Source organism: Herpailurus yagouaroundi, unplaced genomic scaffold (genome assembly GCF_014898765.1).
Source record: "Herpailurus yagouaroundi ecotype Mexico unplaced genomic scaffold, PumYag 29, whole genome shotgun sequence".
In the NCBI taxonomy this organism is placed as follows: domain Eukaryota; kingdom Metazoa; phylum Chordata; class Mammalia; order Carnivora; family Felidae; genus Herpailurus; species Herpailurus yagouaroundi.
The window spans coordinates 16,915,494-16,923,207 of record NW_024412377.1 but is presented as its reverse complement, the minus strand read 5'-3'; the positions used below and the strand labels follow the sequence as shown (position 1 = coordinate 16,923,207).

Below are 7,714 nucleotides of genomic sequence, written 5' to 3'. Positions count from 1 at the left end.
ACAGCTGAGGAGTTAAGGAAACAATCATGATTAATCGCAACAATTTATTCAAGAAGTCATAAACTTCATAGATAACTTCGTATTTCATAATTTTACATTTCCACTGAGATTATTTGTGATAATTATAAAATCACATGCTATATATATAGATCTTGATATATTTTATGAAGTGGTAATAATGTGATTTACACAGGTGGGAGTATGGACTCCCCAATACATGTATTATCTGAACTATATATCATATACAGAAAGAGAGAATGCAATGGTTAATAAATGCAACTGAGGCTAATTAAATGTGTTCTTCGCACAAAAAAACCTAATTCTCAAACTATCATTTATTCTCTTTAAAATACTGATATATTATTTAGCTGAGAGCATTATATAAATTTTAACACTTTACAAACTAATAATAATATTACATTAACATGTTTTAAATTTTGATCATTATTTGCAAATGCTGATTGTCGTTTTCTCCTTATTCACCATCAAGTTATTAAAAGCAAATCAGCAGGGCGGTGGCTGCCTGCGGCTGGGGGCGGAGTCTCAGGAGCCAGGGTCCCCGGGCTGTGCTGAACGCGTAACGTGCAGAACTGCTTAGAGATGTCATAACCATCTTTTCATGGCAATGATCTCTGCATCTCCATTCTCCAGTGGGGAAACTGAGGCCCACTGAGGTCCAGGAAGAGCCAAGATTCACCCCCTGGTCTGTGTGACCACACCTGCCTGCCTGGTGATTTGGGGAAACCTAACCAGCTGTCAAGCGCATGCCTCTGTGCCCTTGGGGTGCCACCACCAGGGACAGCAGGCCTGATGGGGTTGGTGTTATGGAACCTGGTCTGGATCTCCCAGTGGAAGAACCAAGTGGCACTCGGAGATCTTGGAAGGCAGGAGGTTTATTTTACCCCGTTGGGCTCAGAGGAGATTGGTCTCCAGAGGTCTGAGTCCTGAGCATAAGCAGAGGGGACAATTTATTATTTATTATTATTTTTATTTATTTATTATTTATTTATTTATTATTATTTTCTTATTATTTATTATTATTTTCTTTATTCTTTCTTTATTATCTATTTATTTATTATTGTTTTATTATTTATTATTATGATTTTACTTCCTCATTAGTAGTAAATTGGCACCCTCACAAGAGAGGTGGGAAGAAAAACCCGGAAAGGGAGTCTTGGGGCAGGGACTGGGATGCCCCTATCAGTCCTATGGACCATCTTACAACAGATTTTTCCCTCTCAATGGAGCTCACCCACTGCCATCAGGGGAGGCCTGAAGCCTGAAGGTCCTTCTGCACTGGGCTGGCCCTTACAGCGGAACCCCAAGGCCACCTTCGACAAGGCCACACTGACCGTAGAGGCTGTCTAAACCCACATCATGCACACCGTTGGCGTCACTCCAAGTTTCTTCAGTCTCTGCTCTGCCAGATGCTCAGACCCAGATCTGGCTGCCCCCAAAACCCATCTTAGAGTTTTCCGAAGACCTCGCAGTGTACTTCCCCTGAGGTTCTATTTCTGGAACCGGCTTGAATCCTTCGGAGCCCGCTGTGTGCGGCTGTGGGCCTACAGAAGCCAAGTCTTGCTCAGAACCGGCAGAGCAAGGGTGCGGCTCCTGAACCCAGCCTCCTCTGAGTGACTCTTTGGGCAGGGAAACCGGGAGTTAGTGAATGACCTCCCTTCTGTGAATGCGTCACTGTACGAGCTGTCCAGCCCAGAGGAGATCCACCATTTTAAGAACCAAAGTTTGGGCGTGGCCTTTCTGCACCGATGCCGCCTCACTGTCTGAGACGGGGTCCCCCCTGGAGAAGGTGGCCAAGAAGTTTGCTTTCAAGGACTGCATTCCACGCCCCTCCGGCTGCACATCCAGCCGCACCACGTGTGGACACCGCCGTGCCTATGCAGCATTTCCCGCAGGTTTGCGTGCGTCCTCCAGCCAGGCAGTGCTTCCCAGCAGGTCAGGTCATCAGGGTCAGGTCCCTGGCCACACCGCAGCGGGTGGCACCTTGCTTTGGCCCGGAGCGTGTGCCTGCGTGCCACCTGGAGCTTGTAGCCCCGGTAGCAGAGGAGAGCCCGTCCACATCCAACCTGGACCTGAATTGGCCACCAGACTCCCCCACTCGTGAGGTTCCAGAGACAGGCACTGGTGGCATCCACTGGCAGCCAGTACCAACAGAGGGTCCCAGTGGCAATGGCAGCAACAGGAATCCCCATGCTGGCCCATGGGGGAAGGTCCAGGAGGTGGGTGACAAGCCAGTGGAAAGGCCTCAGGAAGTGCCAGAGACCTATTTCTGTGACTTCCAGGATGTCACCCACACGGTGCTGAAAGAAAGCCACAGCAGCATCCACTGTCCGGACAAGGGCCTGGAGCTTCCTGGGCCATGGCCCTGTCCTCGCTGTCACCGGTACACGGCTCTTTCCCCCGACAGCCGACTCCAGCCACCACCTGTACTGTGAGGTGGCTGCTCCATGGCTGGAGATGAGCGTCCAGGACACTATCCGTGGACCCTTGGTGGAGCCATTCGCGCTGGCCAAGCTGCGGCCCAAGGATGGCCTCTGCTTCATCCACTGGAGCACCATCCGCCTCGCCTGCCTCATCCCACGGTGGCCCAGGGTGACCAGGCAGCCGACGCGCAACACTGGCACCTGCATATGCTCCCCATCGAGCTGGGGCTGGGACGGTCCTTCCCCAGCTTGCAGGAGCTGCCAGCCACTCTGCGGGGCTGCTTGTTGCGGGCAGGTGACGACTGTTTCTCCCTACACTGCTGCTGCCGGCCAAGGCCAGGAGAAATCTCCAACCTCCTCATTGTTCCGGGGTCTCCGGCCCACACTAAGCCACTCAACCTCAGCCAGCTCAACTTCCAACGGGTCTGCCAGGATGACATCACCTGTCTGTCCCAGTTGGGCCAAGGCACAAGGAACAGTGCGTATGAGGGCATCTTACGAGTGGGGGCGGGCAGAAGCCCCAAGGAGGGCACGGCAGATGGTGGGGATGCCCCCATACCCAGTGGGGGCCATGGGCTGGAGCTTCAAGTGGAGTCAAGGTAGCCCCCACAACATCGCCTTGGCCTTCTACAAGACAGCCAGCCTCATGAGCCGGGTCTCCCGTGTGCACCTGGCCTTTGTGCATGGCATCTGCAGAGGCAGCTATGAGAACATCCAGCGTATGTGGAGTATGGGTCCCCGGACATGTGGCTGGGGTGGAGTGGGGCCACCTGCCCGTAGCCTGGAAGGAAGCAGTGGCCAGCACCCTCAGATACTTGGGTGGGTGGAGCGGACCCCTTGGATAGCCCCCGAGTGCCTGTCTGGCAGTGTCAACAGCTCAAGCACCGCAGCTGACAAACGGGGCTTTGGTGCCACCTACCTGGAGCTCTGCTTCCATGAGGAGGCCCCTCCAATGGACTGTGGCCCCTCTGAGAAAGAGTGTTTCTACCGGAAGCAGCACTGGCTTCCTCAGCCCTCACACCCAGAGCTGGCCACACTCATCACCTAGTGCCTGACCTAGGGACCGGCTCAGTGGCCCTCCTTCTGCACCGTCTTGCACAGACTGTGGGCCCAGAGTGAGCCCCAGCCCGTCACTGGGACCCCTGCTTATGCCAGCGCTGTGCACTGAAGTTTCTGCACAGTGAGTGAGCGTGGGTGCCCGTTTTGAATTCATTTACGAATGCACAGATGCCTGTGCTGTCCTTAATGTTTTACTTGGGGAGAGCTATGACCTCTTTGGACAAATTAGGCCCTTGCGATTTATTTATTTATGTATTCATTTATTTTTGCTTTTGTTTTCTCTCTTGATGAAATACCCTTTACCCAATCGAATAAACAAGTAAACAAACAAATAAAGCTAGGAGTAAAATGTCTAAATGAAGATCACTACATCTCGAGACATGTGTTAGATAAGAAAGACCTTGAGGGCCACCTGGATGGTGGAGTCAGTTAAGGGTCTGACTCTTGATTTTGGCTCAGGTCATGACGTCATATTTAGTGAGCTTGAGCCCCACATTTGGGCCATGCTGAAAGTGCGGAACCTGTTTGGGATTCTCTCTCTCTCTCTCTCTCTGTCTCTCTCCCTCTGTGTCCCATGCCTCTCACTATTCTTCTCCCTCGCTCTCTCTTTCTCAAAAAAACAAAAAAACAAACAAAAAAAAAAACAAACTTGCATTTTCATTAAATTTCTAAATTTTATCTAAGCGCTTACATAACAAAATGCCTAGTCAAATTTACATATCTATTGTAATATCTAAACTAAAATGGAACTCAAAATAAGTAGATACAATACAAACGAAACATGTCATGTAGATATTTATTGGATGTGTCATTTTTTATGCAATGGAAATGTTGTAAAGTAACAGCTTTCCTTTGTTTACCGACATCTACTTGTTTGTAAAAAATTGTTCCTTGTCTTACATACCTTTCTGTCCACCAAGATTCATGTAAACATGAATTCTAGTTTACAAGAAATGACAAAAATATTTTACTTGAGTTGCTATTAAGCAAATGCTGAATATATTTCCTCATACTATTTTTTATGTTACTTTTATATAGATGCACACATGTACATCTGTTCTTGGTGTTGATAATCATGTCTGGTAATGTCACATTCAGAATTACCTATGATTTAAAGAGGAACAACGGCTTTCTTCATACTGTCATATAGCAGTACTTATATAATATTTTTCCAAAATCATGCAATTCCAGAGAGATTGTACGTTGATTTCCCCACCTTGTACCCGTTTCCTCTTAGAAAATTGCTGTGCTTTGCTTGTGAACAACTCCTTCCAAATGCTCAGTCCACTGGTTTAGGTGTTGCTGACCACATCATATTCTATTAATGGCCATGCCATCCAGCTGTGACTAATTGGTGAGCTCACATTCCCATGCAGATTGCTGGAAGGTTGGGGACAGACTAGAGCCGTGAACAAAACTATTCTAAGACTTTTGTCACAAATTTTGAAATTAAAAAAAAAAAATTATTCTTGCGTTTTATGTGATAAAGCTCTTTGTAGGGCCACGCAAGTTGTGGAAGCAAATGACAGCCACGTAGTCACCATGGAGCAGGAGATCGCCTGCCCACAGAACCCACAAAGAAAAGCCACACAGAGATAAAGAAGCAGGGTTGAATCTTGATGCCATTTTGGAGTCTCTAGACTTATTAGGAGCTCATGATGTCTTTGGATTATTTATTTTAAGAGCCTATGAATTTTCTATTTTGCTGAAAAGATTATGAATTGGGATTTTAGAACTTTTCTGTAAGGGAAGAAATTTTAGATTAACCAAGGTACATGATTTGTCTTTTATCAGTGGCAGGGTTTGTAATGAAACTTTTGCTTTTTTAGACCTTCTTCCATTCATGATTCTAAATACTGGTTTTAATTGCATTAGTAGATAAAAGTTATATATGTGGATGTTAAAGGGAATTGTCACCTCTATAGCAAACCATTGATGCAATCAAAAAGCTGTTTCATGAAATCTAATATTTGTGTCGTTTCCCCCTATTATTTCTCTAAAATATTAATTTGAAGTTCCATGTGATTAGGAATTAAGTTATATGGAATCTAAATTTTGCTTTATGATATTATGGTTACTAATAGACTGCAGAAACTTTTTTTTTAATCATTTGAATGGTTTAACCCTTTAGTCAAATCAGAGCGAGGATAAGAGTCAAGTGTTTTCAGTACTAATGACAGCTATCTAGTCCTGTCACCTTGAAGTAAATCAGCTAATGATTTTGGACTTCTACATCTAAATGTAAAATAAGGAAGAATGACCAGAATGCTTGTAATAGATTTTGCAGTTTTATTAAATTGAGTATTAAAACCAGCGTGTTATTAAGACACATACACAGCATTACAATAAACTGTTTTGCTCCCAAACTGGACATATTTTATTTGGTCTATGATGTAGGGCCTGTAACACATCGTTACCAACATTTAACAATTTGGAGATTTCATGTAGAATTTAAGGTTTTGCACTGCATTTAAAAAAAAAAAAAATCAGAAATCTGGCTGCAGCGGGTGGGGCGCCCGAGTGGCTCAGTTGGTTAAGGATTGGACTTCAGCTCAGGTCATGATCTTATGGTTCATGAGTTTGAGCCCCGCGTTGGGCTCTGTGCTGACAGCTCAGAGCCTGGAGCTTATTTCGGATTCTGGGTCTCCCTCTCTGTCTCTGCCCCTCCCCCACTTGCGCTGTTTCTCTCTCTCTCTCTCAAAAATAAATAAACCTAAAAAAAAACATTTAAAGAAACCTGGCGGCAGTCGAGCAGCGTGACCATATGTGAAAAATTAACTGAAGCTGAAGAGCAGATGTGCCATTTAGTTAGGTCCTACGTTCGGAGTCACGGTTCGCGCAAAGCAATATATTTTTGAACTTACTGATTTTTTTTTTTAATTTTTTTTCAACGTTTATTTATTTTTGGGACAGAGAGAGACAGAGCATGAACGGGGGAGGGGCAGAGAGAGAGGGAGACACAGAATCGGAAACAGGCTCCAGGCTCTGAGCCATCAGCCCAGAGCCTGACGCGGGGCTCGAACTCACGGACTGCGAGATCGTGACCTGGCTGAAGTCGGTCGCTTAACCGACTGCGCCACCCAGGCGCCCCGAACTTACTGATTATTAACAGGGTGTGGAGAGTGGCCATTTTTCAGCCTAAGTATTTCACTAACTTACTTTATTGCCCAGATCCTGAGGACATTTATATTTGTGACCCCTTCGATATACATTGATAAGTATGGACGGCGTTTTTTATGAATGCAAGAACCAGGCACATTGTTGCAAAATTACATTCCAAGTCAAAATACTGAGGTTTGATCAACTTTCAACATTAAAGCTGTGCGTTGAACGGTTTGCAGTGCAGCTGCAGGGTCTAATTATGTGATGGAAATGGACAACACTGATTCAAAGCCGTTTACAGTTTAGAAAATTAGATGTATTTGACAGTAAGTGGTGTGGGCAGAAGAATGCACGGGGCAGGGGGGTGGGGTGTGTGGCATTATATTAGGTTGATGTAAACTATAGAGAAATAACAGCAACAAAAGAGACCTGCTGTGGTCTAGAAAAGGGAGATTAAGCAGAACACAAAATTATATGTATGATTTGATTACAAGTGTGTTTCAAGTACTATACTAAGACTGTGGCAGAAACAGAAAAATCAAAGGATTTGATTTGTTTGTATGATTTTATTTATTATTTTAAATTTCATTTGGGCCTCCTGCGTGGCTCAGTTTAGCGTCTGACTCTTGACTTTGGCTCAGGTCATAATCTCGTAGTTCTTAAGTTCGAGTCCTGAATCAGGCTCTGCACTAACAGTGTAGAGCCTGCTTGGGATGCTTGCTCTTTCCTTCTCTTTGCCTTTCCCCCATGCTCCTTCTCTCTCTATCTCTCTCTCTCTCAAAAATAAATAAACTTAAAAAAAATTTCATTTAATATTCTCTATTTTATGATAAAAGTGATCAAATTAAAATGATAAAGTACATAATCTGATTTGAGAATAAATAACCAACATTATATTTCTGAAGTATAACATACAATGAATTTCATCCATTGTGTAGAATATTATAGACCTGCTATATCATACACTTGAACACACTTTCATGACTCAAAGACACATGCAACAAAAATATCTCAAGGTGGTTCATGTTTCAGAGCAGTATTTTCCAAAAATTTTTATATCATGAATAACACAAAAAAATGTTATATTTGTAGTTAAAAAAAAAAAGAACAGT

General features: G+C 44.6%; 1 pseudogene; it reads left to right on the top strand.

The window, feature by feature from the left end:
* Positions 1–454: 454 nt before the first annotated feature.
* LOC121041591 (non-receptor tyrosine-protein kinase TYK2-like) lies at positions 455–3,609 on the top strand (annotated as a pseudogene).
* The last annotated feature ends 4,105 nt before the right edge of the window (positions 3,610–7,714 follow it).